Source organism: Mustela nigripes, chromosome 7 (genome assembly GCF_022355385.1).
Source record: "Mustela nigripes isolate SB6536 chromosome 7, MUSNIG.SB6536, whole genome shotgun sequence".
Classification (NCBI taxonomy): Eukaryota; Metazoa; Chordata; class Mammalia; order Carnivora; family Mustelidae; genus Mustela; species Mustela nigripes.
Window position 1 is genome coordinate 44,777,654 of NC_081563.1, and position 25,626 is coordinate 44,803,279.

The window sequence follows — 25,626 nt, forward strand, 5'->3', positions numbered from 1 at the left end:
ATACTGTATGATTCTGTCTCGCTGTCTCTGCTCCATAGTGATTGCATTTGTGGTAAAATCCGTATTTCCCTGCAACTGAGTGTGTGTGTGTGTGTGTGTGTGTGTGTGTGTGTGTTTTGTATCTTATTCTAAAAATAATGGTCCTTTTTGGAATTCAGCCTCATTCCTTTGCTTGCCGTCCAGGTCATTTTTATCTGAGTTTCTCATATTGATCCTATTTTGCACACTATTTCAAAAATCATAAAGGTACAAAAAGAAAAGAATAAACAAGCACTTGGGAAAAAGAGTCTTGAGAAACCACACTGTAACTGAAATGGAACAAAAGGTAACATACCACTCAGATTTTTAAACTCCAACTCCATTGGTCAACTCATTCACTCAAAGCAGCACAATATTCCTGATGTAGGGATTAAGTAAATAAGTGTTGAATGAACAACAGAACAGTTTAACTTGAAGAAGAAGCCTTAGGAAGAAGACTGTGCTGCCAATTTAGACCCACTAGACTCACCAAGTATGTGTGCAGCAGAGATTTCCACTTTATCCTGTTTCATGTATGAAAGGCAACCACCCCCCTTCCTCTGGGAAGTGCTTATTAAAATATTTTCTTTACTAGGTGCCTGGCAACCTGCTAAGTCTTTACCATTTTCAGTTAAGCCCTGCAATACACCTTCACCTCTCCTTGTCCAGAGAAGTATTTTAATATCCTCATTTTACAGATGGGTAAACTGAGGTTTAGAGAGGTCCAATGACTTGCTAGAGGTCACTTCCCATATCAGGGTATGTCAAGCACTTGACTCTAGACACAAAATGCTTGGGTTCAAATTCTGGCCGAATAAGTTTGGCAAGTTACTTAACCTTTCTGATTCTCAGTTTGTTCATCTAGAAAATGGGGACAGGATTGTTGCAGGAATTAAGTAAATTACTATTGAGAATTAAATTACTATTGAGAATTAAATTAAATTGAGAATTACTATTTTTTGTAAAGTGCTTAGAACAGTGCCTGGTAGGTGGTAGGTGCTAGATAAGGATTGTGTTTCATTTTGTTTTGTTTCTTTTTGCTTTCTATTATTTTATATTGTTAATAAAAGATAAATAAAACAAGGTCACATGGCCAGGAAGGACTAATATACTCCAAAGCCATACAACCCCCTTTTCCTTCTGTGATAAGATGATACGCAAAAATCTGAATTACTGCAAGCACTGGGTGTGAAAGAAAAAGATAAGGAGGCAGAGGACAGAGTCCAAAAAGCATTCTTTCATAGCTCTGCAACTGGCACAGGCCTTGGCCTCTGCACTCCTGCTTGACTTTGTTCTGGTTGTGAACTGGCTTTTCTTTGCCACCGACGTCAGGCAGCCCTGGTGAATGTACCCACCTCTGCAAAATGTGTGTGCACGGGCCTGCACCTCTGTGGACCTGTGCAGGTGTGGTGACATCTTCCAGTTTGCACATGAGCTGAAGGCTAATGGCTGATGGCCAGCATTGTTCTTAGGAGTCTTTGACCACCAGCAAAACTCATCTCTACATCAGAGCTGTTTGCTCTGTGAACTCATTTCCTGAAGGTGGAAAGCTACTACACAGCTTACAATTGTTATCCAGTTTCCAAACTCTCATTTAATACCAGCAATATTAAATCATACTGGCCCCCGGGATACTAGGTATACATCTTCAGCTGTAACAGATTTGCTGGTGTTTATTTAAGGATGTTTTTTCTCTGTGTACTAACAGCTACAGTTTGATGTTGCTCAAGCAAATGTAACGGGATGAGACACATCTGAGCAGGACTGTCTTCTGGGAGAGGAGCTCATGTGTCAAGAGGCTGAGTCTGAGTTCAGTTTGGATAGTAGTTTCCTGCTGGCTCCAGGGAAAGTCCCTGTCCAGGCCTTTCTTTTCTCAAAGGTAGCAGTGATTTTTTGGCTTTCCTTTTAGTTGTCCCATTTAGTAGGCAGGGTGTGGAGTTAAGGGGGTGGGGTTGGTAGGAGTCATTTCCAATACATTCTTCTCTACTATTGCTTATCAGCAGGTAAAATGGTGAAACCATCAAACTTCCCCCAAGGAAAGGTTCCACCCTCCTCACAGATCTACCCAACACCACTGACAAGAGACTAGGTTTGGTCCCAGGGGATGCACTATTTTATAACTAGGGAATTTATACTGAGCGATGACTGTTCAAAACCACTGTCGTCGGTTCCTTGTGTGTCACTCCCAGAATGGTTCAAGAATGCTCTGCCCCTGCTTCAAACAGGCATATTAAGGATACTCTGGCCAAAGTGAAACCCCAAGACATGAATCTATATCCCAGGAAAAGCGATACCTATTGGGAAATTGAGGACCACCTTCTGTTCGCTTTTTTTTTTCTTTCTTCCCATCTTCTTCCCTCCCAGCCAGACTCCCTCCCTTCCTTTTCTTCCTTCTCCCTTCCTTCCTCCTCATTCACTTTTTTCTCTTCTTTCTTCTTCTTCCCTTTCTCCTCTTCCTCCTCCTCCTCCCTCCCCCACCTACCCCTCCTAATCCTCCTTCTTTTTCTTCTTTTAACTGAATTCATAGTTATGGGTTACACTATGCATTCCCAGTGGGGGCAATATGGAACCAAGGTGATAAAGACTGGGTCTTGAGAGGTAAAGACTGGTTCTTTTTTAAAAGATTTTATTTATTTATTTGACAGACAGAGAGGCAGGCAGAGAGAGGGGAGAAGCAGGCTCCCTGCTGAGCAGAGAGCCCGATGCGGGGCTTGATCCCAGGACCCTGAGATCATGACCTGAGCTGAAGGCAGAGGCTTAACCCACTGAACCACCCAGGCGCCCCTAAAGACTGGTTCTTGAGAGGTGTAGATATCATACAGAGTACATAAACAGATATAGGATAAATGTCTGGTATTAAAATTTCAGAGGAGGCAACCAGGAAAAAATGTGTAAAAAAAAAATCTCTTTAAGTGGAAGATAATGAAAAAAAAAGTTTGAGAAACACTGAGATAGACAATGATTAACATGGGGAAGAGATAATAGTAAAAGGTTAAAGCAATACGGCAGGTCACCATTTGAAGACTTTGAGATGGCCAAAGGAGGTCTGGGTTCTTTGACAGTAAAAACTAGAATTCAGAGATTATTTGAACAGCAGCATACCATTTGGGGAACTTGGTCTTATCAACCCCTCTTGCACTCAACACCGCCCAGAGTTGTCTTTATTTGGAGGCTTTATGATATTTTAGGGGGGAACTAAATGGGTATGGAACTAACAGACAGAATCCTGGTCCTGGCTCTGCCCTCTACTGATGTACATAAATCACCACCTTTTCTGAACTTCAATTCCCTTGTCTATAAAATTCAGAAAATAATCCGTGCACAGCCCGGTTCCCCAGGATCTAGTGAGGATTAAATGAGATAATGTAGCTGACAACTTCAAAGGCTCTGAGGTGCTTTGCAAAGACAGAGGCAGTGGACAGAAGAGAGGGGTGGTGCCATGTGGGTGGCCGCCCACACAGTGTGACTTTAGAGAACCACATCTCAAACTCTCCTCCAGAGACACAAACATCCCTGCTAGTCACTGCTCTGAATTTAGTCCTTCCTGACCCCTCTGTCTATAGCATATGTAGTAGGGAGGCAGCTAAACTGTTTACTCCTTGAGGGATGGGCCCTCATTTCACTTGGCTTTGTCCCTCAACATGTGATGCAGAGTCTGACCAAATGGCCTTTGGGCAGGTCATTTTTTTCACTTCTATAAACCCTGGTGTCCATGTCTCTAAAATGGACATACATTTGGTTTCCTCATAGGTTCCTGGGAAGAGCATCAGGGATCATGTGTGTTGTGTCCGCCACATGCTGGTAGATAGTGAATTCTCAAGTAATGTTCTTTCCCACCCTGTATCACCAAGGTAGGGTTATGCACTATGTTTATTTAAATAGACCTGGGGACGACTGAAAGGCATAAGGGACACCTAGTTTCTGGAAACGGATTCTGAAAAGTGGCTACACAAGGTTAATTTAAAGAGAACATTATGGGGCGCCTGGGTGGCTCAGTGGTTTGGGCTGCTGCCTTTGGCTCGGGTCATGATCTCAGGGTCCTGGGATCGAGCCCCGCATCGGGCTCTCTGCTCCGCAGGAAGCCTGCTTCCCTCTTTCTCTCTGTCTCTCTGCCTGCCTCTCTGCCTACTTGGGATCTCTGTCTGTCAAATAAATAAATAAAATCTTTTAAAAAAAAATAAAAATAAAGAGAACGTTATACTAGTAATGTAAAAATTTTCTCCACAGAGGAGATGGCTGGGGTATAGATTAGCAACTGTAATAAGTGGGAAGAAGGAGAGATAGTACCTTCTCTATTAAAGTCAGCTGGAATACTTAGTTAAGAAGGAGCTTATAAAGATCCCTGCCACAGTGGTACTCCAAAACTTGTCTCAGGTAATTGACCTTTTTTGGTGTGGGTGGGGGTGTTCTTTTCAATACAATGGTTCTTCCCAGATCTGCCAACAGGTCAACCCCCAGTCCTCGTTTTCTGAACATGCCTCTCGTCAGCAGCATATAACCTGCTCCATCTCCAGAGAGCTTTGACTGAGGCTTCCACTGGAAGGTGGAGGCAGAAGTCAACCTCAGTTCAGTTGTAGTCACTTACTGCCTCATGTGACCACCATTAGAACTGCAGGTGCTGCTTCTTGGAGCCCCGTGCCCCAGGGACTGCTGTGGTCCCCTATCTGCGGGCTGAGGAGACTCAGTGTTCCTGGACCCCAGGCCAAGGGGCCCTGAACGGCAGCAAAATCCAGCAACACATTCAGCAGCCAGCAGCCTGCTGGGCTCTGCCGGTTCACCCAGGGCTACCAACCCCAAAGAATTGGGATGAAAGCAGATGGGAAAGAGGGAAAGGGTCTGTTTGTGTTTTTATTTTTTACCAGGCTCAGCTCTTTGGGAAAAAGAAAAGAAGAATCGTGCTCAGAGCTGGTGCCCTGCCAAGCTCCCTCCCCTCCCTTGCTAGTCCAAGCACTCCACCGTCTGTACAGACTGCATAACAGCAATTTCTGGAAACAGTGAAAAGTCTGGGCCAGTCCAGAGGCTGTGGATTCCTGGTCTCTGTTTGGTGGGGTTTTAGGGCTTTTATGTTTCACCTTAATTCTTTTAAAAGCTGCCAGCTTTTTGAAGCACATCTGTTATCAGCAGCTTCTGTTTGTAAAATGAGACTGAGGTAACCTCTCTGGAGAAATTCCTGAATCTTCTCTGTAGTTCAGTGCTTCCACTGTCAGTCTGGCTCACAGAGAACGGCTGTGGTAAATATTAAAGAATGTTAATAAAAATGAGATAAAACACCTAGGGACCCTTTTTTTCCCCCAAATTTTGCTTTGCTCACTACTAAAGTTTATCTTGACAGAAAATTTACTTCTCTGATCCACATCATTTCCCAAAGCAATTTTCCAACAGCAAACATAAATTTCTGGTGATCGCTAAGAGGTTTTTCAATCCCTATGCTAAGGAGGCCACGGGGTTTCAACTATTTGTCTCACCTTCAGGTAAATACCCCTCATTCTTGACACTCTCACTGGGGGACCCTGGGCAGCAACTCAGGGCAGAAGCCTGAAGATGAGCTTGGAGGTTTCCAACATAAAGAGGCTTTGTGGAAAAAAATGCTTTGAGTATCAAGATTGAATCCTGAGGAGGTGATTAAGTCATTAACTAAGAAAATTTTCGCCTAAACCCACACAGCTGTGTTCTCAAAGGGACTGAGGCACTAAATAAATGCAACGAATGCCTTTATATCGCACTGAACTTTGACCTGGTTAACACAGATTACATTTATACCTTTCCAGAGGTGTGAGTTGAGCACACATCATGAGATAAAATTTGTGCCCTTCTTTCCATGGCATAGCATTTTATGTTGCTTCAGCCTTCAGGACTCTGGGGATGAGCACCCTCCTCCTCCACTTCCTCCTCCTCCTCATTACTTTCCTTTCACACTGACATAGTACCACTGGAGTAGGTTTTGACTGTGTACACCATGGAGTCTCCCTCGTGATGCTGTTTGCAAAAAACTCGAATTCAAACTCTGGACCTTACTAGATGGAATCACATATAATAGAGCTGACAGCAATTTATGAGTTCTCAGTTTTGGTGAAAACATAAGGCACTGTTAGGGGGTCTTCCTGGTTTGTCTGAACCAATCCGCAGGAGCCTGAAGTCGTTTCTGTCTTCCTCCTTATGCCCCTGCCTTCTCTCTTCTCTCTTTCCTCCTCTACTCATTCAAATTTTCACGATGATGCAAGATCCAATTCAAGTTCTAAAGACATCTACAAAGCTTTGGCAATGGCTTCAGCTCACTGTGGTCCTTCCTCTTGTCACCAGAAGGTGCTCGAACACTCATGGACCTTAACACCCATGTTTGTCAGTGTGGGCTGTTCCAGGATATCTTCTTTTCATTGTGTATGTTACTAAGATACTTATGCATCAGGCATATATTTCTTCTACTATGCACGATTCTTGGTTAGAGGACAACTCATTTGCATCAATTCCTTTCACTTACTTTCTGGGCACCATCACTGAAGCAAAGACAGTAAGACATGGTCCTGATCTCAAAGAATTTACAGACTTATAGCACACATCTGATGATAACTAAAGGCAAAAAAAAAAAAAAAAAAAAGGATCTATACTATAGCACAAGTGTATAAAAGTCCTCTGAGGACACAGCAAAAAGGAAGGTTTTCTAGATTCAGAGAACTGGGGAGAGGACTTGAAAAAGAAGGTGAACTATGTACTGGGTCTAGGTAGGTGAGTGGGATTTGACAGGCAGAATGGAAAGAGTCTCTCAGGCAATGGCACAGAAGCAGACAAGTGAAAGGGAAGCACTGGCCAAAGGCACTGGCAAGGTGCTCAACAGCATGTCATGATCTGATTTGTTATAAGTAGATACTTAATCAGCAAGACCATCTAGACTGCCATTTTGTACTGTTGTGATGTTCCATTTCAATAAGGAATGTATCCTATTTAAAAACGGGATGGGTTAGTGAGAAAACAACTAACAACTCTTCTATCCCTCCTCTGCACTAGTTGTTAGAAGAAGAAGAGAGTGCGGAGTGGTTCCTAAGGTCTCCCAAAGGGAGGTCTTACAGAATCATCTCATAGGCTATTAAAGAGAAGTACTTGAAAGGGGTCACCTGGCAGCATTGTACTATCTAAAGTTAGGCCTCCTTAAATCTCTAACAAGAAAGTTCATTATTGGGGCACCTGGTTGGCTCAGTGGGTTAAAGCCTCTGCCTTCGGCTCAGGTCATGATCCCAGGGTCCTGGGATCAAGCCCCACATCGGGCTCTCTGCTCAGCAGAGAGTCTGCTTCTCCCTCTCTCTGCCTGTTGGTCTGCCTACTTGGGATCTCTGTCAAATAAATAAATAAAATATTAAAAAAAAAAAACAGTTCATTATTTTCACTCAGTTGATTCTCTCCTCCCATCTTCTTAAAACAAACAGAACAACAACAACAAAAAAACAAAAAACAAAATAACTTCTTTTTAAAAAGATTTTATTTATTTACTTGAGAGAGAGAGAGAGAGCATGAGAGGGGAGAGGTCAGAGGGAGAAGCAGACTCCCTGCCGAGCAGGGAACCTGATGTGGGACTCAAGCCCAGGACTCCAGGATCATTACCTGAGCCAAAGGCACTTGCTTAACCAACTGGGCCACCCACGTGCCCCAAAATAACTTTTTAAAAATATATTTTATTTTTGTATTTATTTGTATTGTATTTATTTGACAGAGAGAGCACACACAAGCAGGGGAAGCAACAGGCAGAGGGAGAGAGAGAAGCAGGCTTCATGCAGGGCTCCATCCCAGGACCCCAGGCTCATGACCTGAGTGGAAGGCAGATGCTTAACCAACTGAGCCACGCAGGTCCTCCAAAACTCTTTATTAAGACATTAAAATCATCCAGTAAGAACTAGGGTAGTCCCTCTGATTTTACAATGTCCCTTGCTCTAACTGCTGTTGAAGCAGGAAAGCAGAATGCCTTGCACTTGTGTTGTCATGAATAAAATTATTCTGCTCACACTAACTGTGCCATGGGCAGGGAAACTGAGATAATGGGAGCACAAACACCTGGCATGATGCCTAGAATCAATCACTCTAGTTATGAATGGCTGGCCATCCCCCACCCCTCGTCCCCTTCTTTCGTTCTTAATCCTTCCTTTCCCTCCCCATTTCTGTTTTTTTTTTTTTCCTTCTCACTAAATATTCAGCACATGCAGTGGCTAGAGAAATGGCTAGCTGCTTCTCCAGCTCTAAGAGGGCACAAGGACATGCTTTCCACTTCCCCCAGCTGCAGTGGAGGGAGGCGGTCAAGCGGGAGCATATATAACTTGTCATCATCTGCTGTAGCTTGCACCATTCCCATGGTGCAGTTATGCCATAAAAGGGAGTACTTCCCTAGCCTATCAAACAATATTCATTGAAAACAACTCAAATACTTACAAGTTTCACTTCTCAGATTACATTTGTAAGGTTATTCCCTCTGCCAAGTCTTTCTCATATTCGCCCTTTGATTCTTTATGCCCACAGACACTAATGTACCCTCCTTAGAAAATGACTTCTTAAAACTCTTTAATGACACATTTCAGTAATTTCAGCCCCTACTCTCAAGCTCTCCTGCTTAAAGCTAATTTGTGTATTTCAGATTAAAATCATTTGTAAGATGCTTATTCTTGCCTCTCTCTCATCCTTTATATGCTCAAAGACTGATTTGGGAGATCACGTAGGCTTGATTCCCATAGGTTCAGAAGCTGCCCTTACAAGCTCCAATGACTTCACCTCCAGAAGAGAATCACTTAATAGTCTTGTGTCCAACATGCTGGATGGACTTAGTCTTTGAATTTCCAATGAGCTCATAACACTGGCCTGGGCCTTAACAAAGTACTGTCTGAACAATGCAGATCCCATGTAAGCACCCAGGGACATTTCTGAGTATAACCTGTATAGAATTAATCTCTGATCACCCTGGGGATCCCAAATCCCTTTGGATCAATGGAACCAAAAGGCCACATTTCAGCTAATAGCCAATAGCATTTTATGACTCTCTTGAGAAGGCAAAGAGAAATGATGGTATTTCCATGCAGCATTTCAAAGAGAAACCTTTCAAGGGGGAAAATCAACTCACCACAGGAAAGAAATAACACTTAGTGTTCACTGAATGCCTTCCCGATATATATGAGAATCCTTTGCCAATAAAAAGTTGCTCTCTGGTTCAAAGGGTAAAAGATAAAAGAAAAGGAGAAGGTCAGCCCAAGATTATTCAAGACACAGGGTTAGGCACTCCACTGGTAGGTGAAGGAGCCTTGTCCTGAGATATTTTACCTAAATATATGCTTCCCCACAGGGTTCAAATCAAGGGCAGGTAATTATATTTTGGTTGTATTGCCTAAGGCTCTAGAACGTAAGGTGATATGTATACCCTCACCTATACACTGACCTCTGCAGGTTGGTGGGTGGACAACTGAGCAGCACAAAGTCACAGTTAATGAAGCTTTCGACTGGAGGCAAGGACCCGGGACCATCCCCAGTGTTGCCTCTAACACAGCTAGGTATCCCTGAGTGGTGAAAACCTTCTGGTACTTCCAACTTCCTGGAGCATGGGCTGGCATCAGTAATCATCACCCACAATTTGTTTCGTACTTTAGGGTTACAAAGTGCTGCAGCCAGCACATATGATTCCATTCGATCAGCTCAGCAAAGAGGTGAAGAGAGGAAAAGAAAACAAATATTGTTTGGAATCATACAAAGAGACAAGTCCTAACCTTGGCATTTATAGAATCTTATGTCATTTATTCCTTATAACACCACCACTCAGGGAGGTATTGTTGAATTGGTGAGAAAACTGAGGCTCAGAGAGGGTAAGTAAATGCCCGATACCCATAGCTAATGCCACTCTGCCTATTCCAAATTCAACAAACGTCTTCCTTGTAGAAAAGGTACAAGTAGAAAATGAAGCTTGATCTCAACCTTAAGGTGGAACGACCTCATGTTTGCATCAGGTGGCCAGGTCATGGCAGAACTCTCAGGGCATTGACCACCGTATCTCATCTGGGCAAAGAAAAGTCAGAGTGCAAATCTCCCTTTGTGATAGGATATAAGGGATCATGGAAAGACTTCTGCCCATAGAAATCAATTTTATTGGTCCAGTTTTTGTTGTTGTCAGTATTCCATTCCACCCATTGGTGGGCACCATCAACACAAGCTAAGAGCTGAAGATCCAGGACAGAAGATGTATACATTAAAAATAATAATAATAACTAGTACTGTAGAGTTGTATAGGGCCCAGGGTCCTGGCTAGAAGATACTTTTAAAATCACAAAATCTAACACCCTCATTAAATAGATGGAAAAGCTGAAGCCTATATCAGCACAATGGTTTGTCTACGGTGACTGGGAGAAAGAGTAACTGTGCCAGCACCGGACTCCACTCAAGCTGATCCTATTCTAGTGAGAGTACTCAACACATGTTTGCAGCATGAAGAGGCAAGTGGAAGAAACTTAACTCTTGGGGAAAATTCTAATCCCCTTGATCTCCATTGCATCATCAGGACATGGGGTGTTCTAGAGGCGGTTGCCTGAGCTAGAGGCTGTTATCTGGTCCTCTTGCCCAGGTGGGAACGAGGCTATTTGACTTAATCATCTCTTCTCCGGGTTAACCATCTTAGTCACCCATCAATTCCCTATCTCCTTCCTCTCTTCATCTCTCTCTCTCTCATACACATAAAAACACCATACATCCCCAATATGCACATATATACACACAGGGAAGTACAAAATCACATATATGAAAGGAGATCAATGCAAATTCAATCTCCAACAGAGTAATCTATCTTTTACTATTGCCGGCAACATGCTTTTTTTAGAAAAACAAAAACAAACAAACAAACAAACAAACAAAAAAACCCAAAACAACAGGCTGGGGTAAATTAGAAGAATAGCCATATCCCTCTCCTTATATCAGTGACACCCGGTGTCATACGACTGTGGACTTTCTTTGGCCAATGGAAAAGCAGTGGAATGTGACACCAGTGGATACTTAGAAATTGCTTGTATAATAGAACATGTCTTTGTGCTCCTCCTGGGGACCCTGAGGACCTCACCATGTGAACTAGCCTAAGTGACCTGATGGAAGATGCAAACATATGGCCAGAACCACAGCCTGCAGCCAGTCAACCAGACACATAAGACTTTCAACCGCTAACAGATGGCAAACACATAACGGATGCCACCCAAGATCACCAGAACTTTCAAGCTGAGTACAGCCCAAATTGTGAGCACACAGAATCATAAGCCATTAATTTTTTATTTTAAATTATTAAATTTAAGTGTTTTTTTATAGAAAATGCTAATGGATATAGTGCTCTAATAACAGATCATATAAATTGAATACTTACTCTATTTGTGGCACTGCCTTATTTCACATAATCTTCACTATTTCCAAGACAGTTATAGAGGAGGAAACTGAGGCTTAAGGTGGTTACACACCGCCTTACTTACACACTTGGTAAATGGCAGGAAGTACTTCAAATCCCAGTCTCTCTGATGTCACAACAGACTATTTGTTTTTTTAAGATTTTTTTTTTTTAAGTAATCTCTACACTAAACATGGGGCTCAGACTCACAACCCCAAGATCAAGTCATGTGCTCCGCCAACTGAGCCAGCTGGCACCCCACAACAAACTTCATTAACTACCATCTAACCCAGGAAGACAATTTCAGTGACACATGATCTCAGAGCCATGTGGGCTAAAGAATGTGGGCAAGTGTTGGATTGGTTTAACCTGCAGGAAGCAGACTTTTGGGCCAGCAGAAAAGTTTTCATTCTCCTAGTGACTGTCTTACAGAGGCAGAACTGAGAGCGCTGAGGTGAAGGTATCTTACAGCTGAGATGGCTTGTGGCAAGGAAGACTCTTCCATTAAAGCAGGACGCAGAAGGGAACAGAGGCACTCAAAGGAAAGTGACTTCCCTATAATCAGAGATAATCAAGGAAAGAAATTTAATCCATCCATGAATACCTCACATTGATTTCTGTCTCACATGTACTCATTTTGTTCTTCTCATCAGAAAGATGTCCTCTTAGGGTCCATTTTCTACACAGTCTTCAAGTTTCAGAGTCCAGTCTTTTCCTCAGTACCTTCCCAGATTCTCCCAACTGCCACCAAGCTTTCTTTTTCTGAACTTGCACCAAGAATATCAGTTCCTCTCTACCTCTCCATATAACTTGATTCCATTCTATATTACCACATAGACTAGTAGAAAAGTATAGTTTTGGAACTGCACAGACCTACATTTGAATCTAATAGTGTATTTTACTTATCTTTCTGGACCACTTCATGAGGCGGTTTATGAAGATACATTGAGAACATAAATAGCAAGTGCTTGGTTGGCATGGGCGGCTCTTAGTGTTACCGTGGTCCACACATTCATCTGGTCTCCCGAAATAAACCTCTAGGCAGGAAACATAATTTACACTTTCCTGACTCTCCTGCCTTCCCAAACAGGTAATAGGCACAGAGAAAATACCTAAAAACTATTACTTGAACTGATTTAATAACTCCTCAAAAAGCCAAACCCAAAATATTTTTATATAAGTAGTCTGTAGTAAAATTAAAAAAAGAAAATTGTCCTTGGTTGTCTTTGTCTCTGGTTCCTGGCAAAGAGCTTCAGAAACCCTTGGAATTTCCTGAGTGACAAGAGTGTCTTTATTATGTTAGGCCACTCCTGGTGGGGCTCTGAGGTAGCTTCAGGATGGTGGTTGGCAATCAGAAAGACAAATTGCATGGGTTAGAACTTTGGGCCAGCCTGACCTCTAGGGAAGGAAGGGGGACTGGAGATTAAGTTTAATCACATGGCCAAGGATTCAATAAATCAAATCTATATAATAAATTCCCAGTAAAACCTGTGGACACCAAGAGCTTCCTGACTGGTGAACACATTGATGTGTTGGGAAAGTGATGTGCCAGATTCTATGAGAAGGTATAGAAGCTCTGTGTCCAGACACTCTCATGACCCACAGACCTTGTCCTAGATGTTGTTGTTGTTGTTGTTGTTTTCCCCATTTGGTTGTTCCTGAGAAGCATCCTTTAACATAAAACTGTAACCTTAAGTAGAGCACTTTCAGTGAATTCTGTGAGTTTTAGAAAATGATGGAACCTGAGGGGGGTTGTGGGAATTTACAAATTTGTAGCCATTTGGTCCGACGTGTAGATGACCCTGAGATTTGCAGTGTGTATCTGAAGTGCCCGTAGTCTTGTGAAGGACTTGGTCTGTAACTAGTGGACTTTCAGCTTTTGCCAGAATTGAACTGAATATAGGATATCATGTTCAGAGAATTGGTGTCAGAACCTAAAGTCAAATAACTGGGCATTTCTTGGTTTTTAGGCTATCTCTTCCTGGATCAGAAAAATAAAAAATCCAATAAGCTGTATTAAAAATATACAAACTTAGAACATTTTTCTTTAAAATAGAACCCCATTATTAATTGTCTCAATTTTTTTCCTCTATTACCAAGTTAGTATTTAGCAATCCACAGGATGTCACTGATGGGAATGGAAAAGAAATCTCCTAATGAAATTCACAAGGAAGAAAATATTATGACATACAACTTAAAGCATCAATTATTAACCTAAAAAAAGAGAGAAAAATATATGCTATTAAATAAGTTCTGATGTTTCTACAACATGCAGTAATGTAGACCATGTATTTTCTTTAACCAATTAGTTTCGCTTGAGTGCTAAACTACAGCTTGAAATTTTTACTTTAAAAGCTTAACCAGTTTTATTCATCCCCACCCCTCCCCCTATCTCTTGCTCTCTCAAGGAAAAATTTTGTAAAGAGTGACAAACTAATATTCCCTGTAATTGGGGCATCTGGGTGGCTCAGTGGGTTAAAGCCTCTGCCTTTGGCTCAGGTCATGATTGGGATGGAGCCCTGCATCAGGCTCTCTGCTCTGCAGGGATCCTGCTTTCTCCTCTCTCTCTCTCTGCCTATCTCTCTGCCTACTTGTGATCTCTGTCTGTAAAATGAATGAATAAAATCTTAAAAAAAAAAAAAAATTCCCTGTAATTTCCCAGGGTAGTGTTACTGGGGTAAACGAGGTGTCAGGTTGCACACAAATTCATCACTTATTAATTAACAATATCAACAACTCCTTTTTCATTACTGATAACACAATTTATTGATTACCAGAAGGATTTTTTGTTGCAAAACTTAACTCAAAGCCTCTCTCCTGTTATCTATTGCAATAATAAAAAAAAAAATCATTCAATCATCATTTTAATGACTGATCATTTTTCCCCTCACTAAAATTATATCATAAAAGCCACTTAATTAAATTGAATGGTAATTGAATGACTTTAATCATGCAAAGAATTAAAATGAAGGACGCTTTCTCTCCAAGTCTGACAACATGTAATGACGTGTTTTGACCAATGTGGCGAATTCTAAGAGCAAGCAGAAGGTCAATGATTATCTTGCCTTTCAGTTCACAGACCTGTACCCCTGGGGATAAAAATATATGTTTATCAAAAATAAAAAATTAAAAACAAAAAAAAACAAAAAAAAACAAAAGAGCTACCACTAGAAAAACCTTTTGTTCCTTCCAGCTTTGGGGCAGGTTCAACCAACACATTTGTTGTTTAATGTTAAATCTCATTAAGAACCTTGGAAGGTTCTTATGAAGGACCAAGAAAAGCAAAGCCAGTAGCTAGAGAGAACTCCATGCTGAGGAGTAAGAAAAGATTTCTCCGAAGTTTCCAAAATAATCCTTTGAAGAAGCACTTATTATACACCTTCTATATACCACACTTTGTGGAAGAGATAAAAAGATGTCCTCCCAGGTATGTGCAAGGGGCTGGGAGACCCTAAGTGAAAAATGAACAGATGCATTCAGGAGAAACTTAAAAAAAAATCACCAAGGAAGTGATATACGAATTTTGAGAGCTGAGAAGTTCTCCAGCAACAAAGATCACTCCAGAATCAAAAAAGAATATGCCCACTGAGCCAAAGCTCAGTGCGGCTGGCCTACAGGCAGGACCGAAGGGAAACACAGATGGGGAAGCAGGGTAAGGCAGACTTTATTATTCCCTATAGGGAAAAAGACGTAACTGAACTAATGAGAGTTGGCTCCTTGGTGAGTTCCAGACAGAGACTACCCCAGGTGGAGCTGTCACACAAAGCAACCTTGCAGCAAATAAGGAGATCATGGGGAATTAACTTCCAAACCCTCCTCTGTCCAAAGCCATGGTTGCCCAAGCAGCAGGGAGTCATTTCTTTTTATTTAGGATTTGGGATGAATATTCAAATGGAGGAGCTTTATTAACACATGAAAAGGTGGGCATGAAGTTGCTGAGGTGGTCACAGAAAACATGGCTACCCCTGCCCCGCTAGGTATATTAGGAAGCTTGTGCTCTTTCTAGGACAGAGACCAACACTATAATGAAGCAGAGGTAACGGACAAGGGGCATGGGTTACAAGCAGGTTCTGGGAGCTGGTAGAAACTTGGATGGGGCGCCGGGCTCTCTCTCCTGTAAGGAAACAAGGCCTTGCATGTTCCTAGGCTGAAACTGTACCAGTTAACCTTGAGTCCAGACTCCTGCAGACAGCTAGTGGATCTGTTAGTGTGGTCTGAAGAGAAACGATAGCTGATTAGGGAGAAACAGTTAGCTGAAAAAATAAGCTTTTACATGTTCTGCTAGTTTTAACTTTATTAACCCTATGGGGTATGGTTTCAAATCTGCAAAAACAACTGAAGAATGTGAGTTAGGTCAATCCTTACTTTTGAAACAGCACTGGGAGTTTCACCATTGGCTTAGTGTCTCTGATATGGTTAGGCTGTTTCCTAGCCTGGTAGAGACTGTTCCATTTGCATTTCTTGTGTTCCCTTAAAATCCTTAAGTACTGGGGCTTTTGCATTTCTTTGTAATTGTAATACCTCCTAGAAAGTTCTTCAGGAAGTGCACAAGAAGATAAGGTAGAGCTGGTGGGCCAGAGATCACCAAAAACAGCTGGGGGCCTAAAATGACTTTGGTGTCATATCAGCTCTGTTTCTTCTTTCCTTTTCTTGGGACCCCTAAACTTTTCCTGCTTACATTGTCTGTCTGTTTCTTTCTCTATTTGTTTGTTTGTTTATGATTTTATTTATTTATTTATTTATCAGAGGGAGAGAGAGAAAGAGAGCACAGGGAGGGGCAGGTAGAGGGGGAAGCAGGCTCCCCACCAAGCAGAGAGCCCAATGCCAAACTCAACCCCACGACCCTGGGATCATGACCTGAGCTGAAGGCAGATGCTTAACTCACTGAGTCAACCTGGTGTCCCTACAAATGTCAAACTGAAAGCTGGACTAGGACATGGCTTGATTGGTTTCTTAGGAGGATCTTCCTGGAGGCAATGTTGTAAGGAATTTGGGAACTGGAAATTGAGGAGCACAGAGGAGAAGAGAAGATCCTCAAGAGACCGGTCACTATAGCACAGTACAGAAAGGACCCCCATAAACCCAGAGAAGGCTGGCCTTTTAATGCTCTTAATGCCTTCCCAGATCCTGGTGATAACCCAGGAGCCTCAGAGGGAAGGCTACAGATGTATAGTTCATACTTATGTGACAGATGAGTACTTCTGAAATCATGAAATCATGCAACAACATCCCTTGATGTCATTTGCAAGGTGTGCCTAATGCCGAATGCTTCCTCAGACATCCAAAGTCCTCATATTGACCTGCCTATCCAACTGTCCCCTTATACTGTCTTGGCCCTTTCCATCTCCTGCCACCATGTCTTGGATTTTCTGCAGAATGTGACCTGGCCAACGTAAGAGTCCCACATCTCATTCTCCCATGATTCTGTTATGTGCAGACAGTTATCTAATTCATAAAACAAATTTGTTAAAAACTGTTAATGGTCCATTCATTCCCTCAACAAATATTGATGGAACACTTTCCACATGCCAGGTATTAGGCACTGGGATATGGCAATAGCAGAAATAAATAAAAGCAAAAACACAAGATCTAACATTCCCACAGAGCTTACATTCTAGTGGGAAAAATATGCAATTAGAGACAAATAAGGAAAAGATGGAGGATAAGCAATGGTCCATACCATGAAGAAAAGTGTAAATAAGAAAAGTGGGGTGGAAAAAGGTTGCAATTACTGAGAACAAGACATTTGAATGAAACGTTGAAGGAGCCAAGGGAGTAAACTATGCAGACACGTGGTGCAAGAGGACACACAATTTCGAAGTTTCTTGGCAGGGGTGTGTGATACAGTGGAGGACTAGCAAGGGGACCAGTGTGGCAGGAAAAGAGTGGTGGTGGGGGGCATTACAGAGCTCAGAGAGGTACAGCATGGGGGGCATGGGGCTGGTCTTACAGGCCACTGTTAGGACTTTCCCTGAGTGAAACGGAAGCCATTGAAAGTTTTGAAGTGACATCTCAGATTTAGGTTTCAACAAGATCAGTCACGATGCCTGGTGGGACGACACAGAAAAGGACAATGGTGGAAGCAGATTAGAGCCAGGTTTGGAGCCTGTTACAAAAATTCAGGTGGGAAGTGATGGCATCCTGGACCAGGTTGTTAGCAGCACATGTTGTAGGAAGTGGGCACAAGCTGGTTCTGTTTTGAAGGTAGAACTGACAACCTTTATTGTTGGGTTGGATTGGGGATGTGAGAGAAAGAGAGGCGACAAGCGAATTTTGGCATGAGTAACCAAAACGATGAATTGGAAAGTTCACCTTCTTCCCTTTCTGCTTAGGTCTGTTAATAATTATGATGAAAAATAGGAAATAAAATAAAATGCAACAGTTTCTGTGTCTTTGTCTTACTCCCTCCCTCTCTCCATCTACCAGGCTTGTGAATGCAATGAGTTGATGCTTCCATCATGTTGTCAACTTAGGCACAACAGAAAGGTTTTTCCCACTGAACGCTCTTTCTAAACCACCTCTGCGTGAGGCCCAGAGTTCCACCAAAAGAGATTCATTTCTGGAAATGCTGAAAAGTTTGGTCTTGAAGACTTCCTAATAAAAGCATCTATGCCTTTGGAGAGACTAACTCTACTATTTTTCAAACAAGTAAGTTGACAAAATAGTTGTCTAGTGGGTTGGGTTGCCAGGTTGAGTAAATATAAATATGAAAACATCTAGTTAAATGTGCGTTTTGGCTATAGAACAAATTATTTTTTAGTATGCCTCACATTTAACTGGATGTCCTGTATTCTGATAGTCTGTTTGCACATGAACATATGTGGACTTGTTCATAGCTAGTCCAGGACAGAAGAAGGAATATAGAAAAGGTGAGGAGAACAGGGAGACCACAGTTTTTTCCACCCCTCTCTTTACCCTGGATTTACTCCTAACCCTTGGGTCTTTAACAGCCAGTGGTTTTAAAAACTGCAATTTGCAACCAACAGTGATGGTCCTTGGAGGAAATAAACATGGAGAGATTTAAATAAAACTTATAGCCTTTGGAAATCACATTTTGAAAATGTAGCCAACTCTGTAATTAAGTTCCAAATTATTTGGTGCAGTCGGTTTGGCTAACAGATGGAAGGGTATTTTTGTTCATCCTTCATCCCCCGAGTTAGTTTCCAGAAATCCTGAGTGGTGTGTTTCAAGATTATTGCCTGAGTGACAGTTACATGTGTCTAATAATTTACTAGAATCAATGGATTTCTTTAAATGAATTCAGTGAACTGTTATTTATATAGATATGAATAATACATTTATAAGGGGGAAAAGAAGCAGTTGGGAAATACTTTTCAAAATGATGTATTGCGGTAATGATAAGTAATTATACACCAACATACTACTTTCTGATAAGATGTAACCAGTGCTATTTCAAACAGTCTTTTCCCCAGTGGTCCTCTGTGATTCATATTACAGCGGAATCTGATCTAAAGGGGGTAGCCTTCCATCTACAAGGCAGAGAGCATCACAAAAAGACTCTCTTATAGATCAGTCTGATATAAAACCTTACCAGATGAAACCCTTCAAGGCTTTAAACTGTTAATCCAATCCTTATATGGGATTTTCTCCCAGATATTTAGTGCTTACTCTATACACCTATGTTGTATACCTCTCGAAACAACCCTCTGAGGTAGTTTTTCCTCATATCTTCATTTTTTGAAAAAGGAAAGTGATACCTTGGGGATAAAGAAACTTGCCCAATGTCTTATGATTTATGCTTGGAAGACCCTTCTCATCACTACATTACATGAGTCAATTTAACTGCCTGGGGATATTTCCCAATCTCAGTGTAGACATACACATACTATACCCCATCAATACCACCACCATCCATCCTTATTATATATTTTACAAATATATTTCTCAACTTTACATGGGCAAAGAAGGAATAGAGAGAGAGGCTCCCTTTCTTGCTTTCCCTAGATTTATATAAGGATTTATATCTTCCCATCATTTGAAATCTCTGCCATTCCACTGATAGACAATTAGTTCATGTCTATTAAAAGGGCATCTCACATTTGTGGGGAAGGGGATTTTATATTTTCAAAGAGTACTTTTCCTGGCAGGAGCTTCCAAATGCCTTTTTTTTTGTTGTTGTTTTTTGTTTTTTTTGTTGCCTTCCACTTACCCACTCACTTTAATTCTCAAACTGCCAAAATCTCATAAAATAATCATCTAAAAATACCGGGGTAGCTAACGTCTAATTATTAGATCCTTGGGTAAGCTGAAGTAACTCTTATGTAAATATCCACTCTATACTTTTTTTTTTTTTTTTTAATTTTCTTAAGAAGCTCCTCTCTGAAGGGGCACCTGGATGCCTCAGTCAGTTAAGTCTCTGCCTTTGGCTCAGGTCATGGTCCCAGGGGTCCTGGGACAAAGCTCCACATTGGGTTTCCTGCTCAGCAGGGAGCTCGCTTCTCTCTCTCTCTCCATCTCCTGCTCCCCCTGCTTGTGTGTGCCCCTGCTTGTGTGTCAAATAAATAAAATCTTAAGGAAAAAAAAAAAAAAGGAAGCTCCTCTCAGAAGCCTCCACCCCATTTATCTGATAGGCTATGTAAAGTTGTCCAAGACTGGAATTATCTGAGTTAAAAAAGCATCAATGAAACAAGATGGGATTGGGAGGGAGACAAACCATAAGTGACTCTTAATCTCACAAAACAAACTGAGGGTTGCTGGGGGGAGGGAGGGTGGGGAGAGGGGGGGTGGGGTTATGGACATTGGGGAGGGTATGTGCTTTGGTGAGTGCTGTGAATTGTGCAAACCCAGCGATTCACAGACCTGTATCCCTGGGGATAAAAATATATGTTTATAAAAAACAAAAAATTAAAAAAAAAGTTTACTACCCAAGAAAATGAAAGTATGATCTCTGTTATGCTAATTCTTTTCAGACTCAGAAACAGTGATCTGAAAAGACTGTTACACAAGCCAGAGCAAACCATTAAGAGCTCCATGAAGACATTAGCTCAACTACAATCCAATACTGTCCAAACAATTTCTTCACTAAGACACTGGTTTGGGTTTGAAGCAGCTAGTCTACATGCTGTAAGTCCATAGTCCATGACACATAAGGTGATCCCCTCCTTGCTGGAATAAGAGAGGTCGTTAAGCTCTGCACTCTGTCAATGGCAGGAAAGGCTTCTGGTACTGGAAGAAATCTCTACGCCTTCCCGTTTCTATCTCCCTAGATGGTTTTAATTTACAGATTGTTGGAAAGAAATTTTAAAAAACAAAAACAAAACTACCAGAGGATTTAATGTAGTTTGGAGTGAGGGGGAAAAAAAAGTAGCACCAACTTGGTTGCTCATGGGGCTGGCAGGAAGCACCAATGAATGCAAAGGGCCAAGCGAGAGAAGGTTTGTGTGTGGCAAAATGCTGATATTTTTCTCTGTCTGAGATAATGCACCTCCATATTTAAATGAAAAACATGGTAGCCAAATAATCACAGCTGGATTTGACCTGCTTACAGTCAGCTTCACAACCTCTGCCTTATGGCCCCAGTTCCAGCCTCTTGTTTACAACCCCAGATTTCGTAGGTCAGAGCTCTTTCTGAGTTCCTCAAAGCTGCCCTGGTTGCTGGCAGGTGTGACTCAGATGAAGCTCATAGCACCCTAAGGAAATTTCAGGGAAATCCTGATTTTAAGTTGATAGTTTATAAAGCGCATTGTAATTAAACACAGTAAGTATAATACCTTACGTAGAATAAATGGGCATTTAGAAGAATGGTTGGCAGGAACTACCCACACGGGCAACGCTGCGTGATGACCGAGTCCTCAGAGTTTTTAGTGAAAAGTAGAAGGATCGTTCGGGAGTCAGATTGTACGATTCTTATACATAATCTTATTTTTGATATTGAAAAAAAGAAATTTCAAGTTAAATCTGCCGGGCTTGGGTATGATGGAAACATACCAATTTATTTGTATGAATGATACAGAACAATACTAACACTTCCTTGAGAAATAACTAAATTGTAGGAGTAGTGATGAAATTAAAATTCAGATAGGATTTTCATATAAAAATTCAAGTTCTAACAGCAAACAAGATGATACAATCTAAGGCTTGATCGTACATTACAGTCATAAAAACTCGCATGCTGTTTTTAGAAGACTGCTACTTCTCTCACTGCTGCATGAAAATACATAGATCTCTCACTTGTGTCTACTTGTCTACATGTCTACTAGACATGTTCTAGAAAAGTCGTAAGTTTCAACAGAGGGCTGCAGGCTAGTCAAGGAGCTCCCAGCCTTTCCAACCTCCAGACTGTTTGTGGGTGTGTTAATTACTTTCTGGCACTAGACTAGTAGAGTGGTCACTAGTTTATACAAAAAAGCTGAAAAATGGATTTTTCTCTTTATTGTGATAGTCTAGCCTCCTAAGAATTGTCATATGTATCCCATACCAATGATTCAGAGTACAATAAAATACACTTAATGGGACTGAACTAGATTAAATCTTCCTTCAATGATTTATAGGACAGTGTGGGATTATTCTGGGGAATATAAATCTTCACTGGATAGGACCTGAGGTGGTAGAGTACATGTAAGAAATTAGACCAAGACTTGTCCTAGATTTGCCTTTCTAGATATTCTGATTTCAATTTTCTTGCCGTATTTCTCTAAATAGAAGAACTGGATCCTGACGAGAGGATTACCGAGTAAGAAACAATGAGGGGGACTGGAAGGAATACGGTATGTGAACTGGGTTAAGTCGTTTAATCTTTCTGTAAGATCGTTTTGTCATCTGTACAACAGATATGGCGTGGGGATATCAAATGAAATTAAAAATAGAGGCAGAACACTTCTGCCAATTTAAAAACACTGCCAAAGGAAGCAGAGATCTCTCTAGAACTGACAGATAGCTTTCTACACCTGTACACCACTTGCCATTATCGGGTGCTAATTTTGCTTTTAAAACTGTGCCAGTCTGTGCTTGCATTTGCAGTTCAAGACTATGAGTAAAACTATGCCTTGGCTATGGGCACAATCTTCAGGGCAGCAGCTGCCACTCCAACTCTCGGTATGGTACACGTTTCCAGAAAAGCAAGAGCTGAGCGCTGCAGGCCACCAGCTTCTGCACAGAGCCTGGCCTGTTGCCTGTTTTGTGGAGTGGACGGCAGCCACTTCAAAGCACAATCAATTCCACATCTACCCGGCTTTCGGAGGAAGTCCTGAGGCAGCCCACTTTGGTAAATTCCTCCTGCCCACAAAAGAAAACGCTGGATGAAGCAATCCTGCCCTCCCTCCTACTCCACTCGGACTCTCACTGAAAAATCCACTTACACAGCCTTCTGTTCCCTCCCCTGGGAACACTTGGGCGTCCCTCCTGGCCCTCGTTGCCTAGTGCATACCTCCTCATCCCTCAGTGCTCTCCGCAGATGTACCTTCCCCAGTGAAGCTTTTCCAGATTCCCCAGGCCAACCCAATTCCCTCGTTGAGCACACACTGTCATTTGTAATTAGGCACTTGGGTGGCAATTTGATTCAATCTGTTTCCCCACTTGACTCACTTGACTGCAAGCTCCCTGAGGGTCTGTCTGCCTCTTCATTATAGCCTCAGATCCCAGCCGTGGCCTCCAGCAGGAGAGCGGTGCCAGACAAAATCCAGTTAGGTTTTTGGTTAGGAGGCATATCATGTACTGGGGTTGCGAATTTTGTTCCCTGTCAGCATAAGCCAGATTTATCTGCCACTCTTCTCAGTCCCTTCTCTCTGTTTTCTGTCCCTCTGTCTACTCTCCCCCTGCTCTATTTACCTTGGACTATGACTGCGGTGGACAGAGTTTAACATACTTATGAAAGGTCTTCCCCCTCCCCATACTACACGTCCTCTGAGAACTCAGGGGAAGGTTTTTGTGAGTGCATTGAGAATTTGAGGAGAGAGGAGAAAGAAGAAGTGAGAGGGTGGTACCAGGAGGACCAGCCCATAAGTGTGAAAGAGGGCATGAAGATAACCCTCAGGAAATAATGACTGAAGGCGGTGGTCCTCCAGGACACCAGAAGCTGGACCCCGGTCTTTCTCAGGCGGTTCCTCCTTGACTCTTAGAACACATAAAATTTGAGTGACTTTTTAAGTCTCTCGGAGGATACCTAAAGTAATGACATTCTAAGATTCATAAGAAAGAAATGAATCCTTACATATTATGGATGCCTCAAGGCATTACAGCTTAACCTGCTTGCAGAATCCCAGGTGAGGGCTGCCACTCAGGAGACAGGACATCCAGAGGGGATTAGGACGATGCTCTGTGCTGGGAGCAGGTGGCAGGACCCAGGCCCTCATCGGGAAGTTTGGCCTCTGGGTCTCTCATTCTGTAAAAGTGGCTTACCCCTTTATTTACTTTGCAGACCAGTTCAGCACTGATGGATCCATAAGCAATTTCTTCCCATGAAGTACAGCCAGGAAAGTAAAAGTATACACACACACACACACACACACACACATTTTAAATACTGGGCATCAATTATTCTTTATCCATGGTGGTTCAGTGAGAAGAAGCTGGCTGTCAAGCTAGCATAGGAAAATTCCTACGAGCTCCCCGGTGAAGAAGAAGGCACAGCAAAATGTGTCACAAATCACCAAGCTTGCAGCACACCTGAGGTGTGGCTCAAGAACCAAGGAAGATTCGTAGGCGAAAAGCTGGCAAGATGCAGGGCACAGCTGACAGTGGCCCACGGGCTTCTGAAGAGAGCCCCCCACACACCCTTAGCCACCTACCACCATCTGTGTTCCACATACGACTCTCAACCACGCTCGCCTACACAGGACTGTCAACCACGCTCGTTTGTGGATGACATCATCAGCCATTAGGTTCTCTCTGATTCTGTGCCCACCCATCCCCCTCACAGGGAGAATCCCCAGGCAAGAGGACCCCTCCAGGAGGAATGATGGGAAACAGTATGAGGGACTGCAAGGCAATACATTCAGGGAAAAGTAATGCATACTCTACTCCTAGGATGAGGAATTAGTTACGATGCAGGAAGCGGCCTCATCTAGGCAAATCCCATGACTGAAGCAATCTCAGTACCATACCCTGTAATTCCTCAAATGGGCAAATTTGAGACCATGCAAATTCAGAGCCTTGATTAAGACCAGAGAGTCAAACAAGATCCTAGTCCAGATTAGAAGCCCTACCCGTCATTGAATACACCTAGCTGGCTATCAGAATTTGCTGTAAGTAAAAAACAAAACCAAACCAAACAAAAAAACAAACCCGGACATCTGGATTCCCATCCTAAAGCTGCTTAGTCTGAAGTTTCATAGCAGGGACCAGAATCTTTGCTTCTCAAAAGCAAATGATTTGGCAGATTTGGGAAACACCGTCTCAGCCTCCTCTCATCCCAGTTGTTATTTGTGTTCACAGAGTATGATACAGGAAGGTACACAAGGTCTCCTCTGGCTTCTAGAAGCTCATGCACTAGCTGAGGAGACGAGACAAGCTCGGGAGGTACATGAGGATGCAGACGACTGGGCTGTTCTAAGGGAGGTGGAGCCGCAGCCAGTCTAAGTGGCGGAAGCAAACGGCGTGCTCTGTGTCACTTCTTGGGTTTGGAAAAGCTCTCAGGGACTGGACTCTGAGTCCTTTATATGGAAATAGGTGAAGGAGGGAAGGCAGGGTAATTTCTAAATATCTCTTGAATCCTGGGCACTTTTCCATTCCCAGTGCTCCTGCCACCACCTTTAGTCCTGACAGCTGAATTCCCTTGCTTTAGTGTCACCCACAAATGCCTAACGGGTATTCCTTCTTCCCAAACCCCTCTTCCCCATCTATCCTTCATACTGTTGCCTGAGCAACCTCTCACACATACAAAGCTTTCATGGTGTTCTCCTGCCAGAAACTCTTTCGAAGCCCTTTCCACTTATAAAGTTCAAAAGCCTTCTAAATGCCACCAAGACCCTTCTTAATTTGGGTTTTGGTTATGTCTTTACCTTCATTTTCAATGCTGTGCTTCACACACCTTGAGCTCCATGTTAAAAAAGATATCACTATGTCTTGGCACATGTTTTTCTTCCACAGCAAATGCTCTCATCCCAATTTGTCCTCTCTTCCCAATTTCCACTTAGAAAACCAGCACCTATCCTTCAGGTCCTAGTTGAACTCTCATCTCCAATTAATAATATTACCTGACCCTAGAGATATTTTCTTTTCTTTTCTTTTTTTTTTTTAAAGATTTCATTTATTCATTTGACAGAAAGAGA

The 25,626-nt window shown here is 42.3% G+C and overlaps 1 protein-coding gene across 7 annotated transcripts in view; it reads right to left on the bottom strand.

Moving 5' to 3' along the window:
• CTNNA2 (catenin alpha 2) overlaps positions 1 to 25,626 on the bottom strand; it is a 1,132,931-nt gene that overhangs the window by 390,730 nt on the left and 716,575 nt on the right. The gene's annotated exons all lie outside the window — the stretch shown is intronic.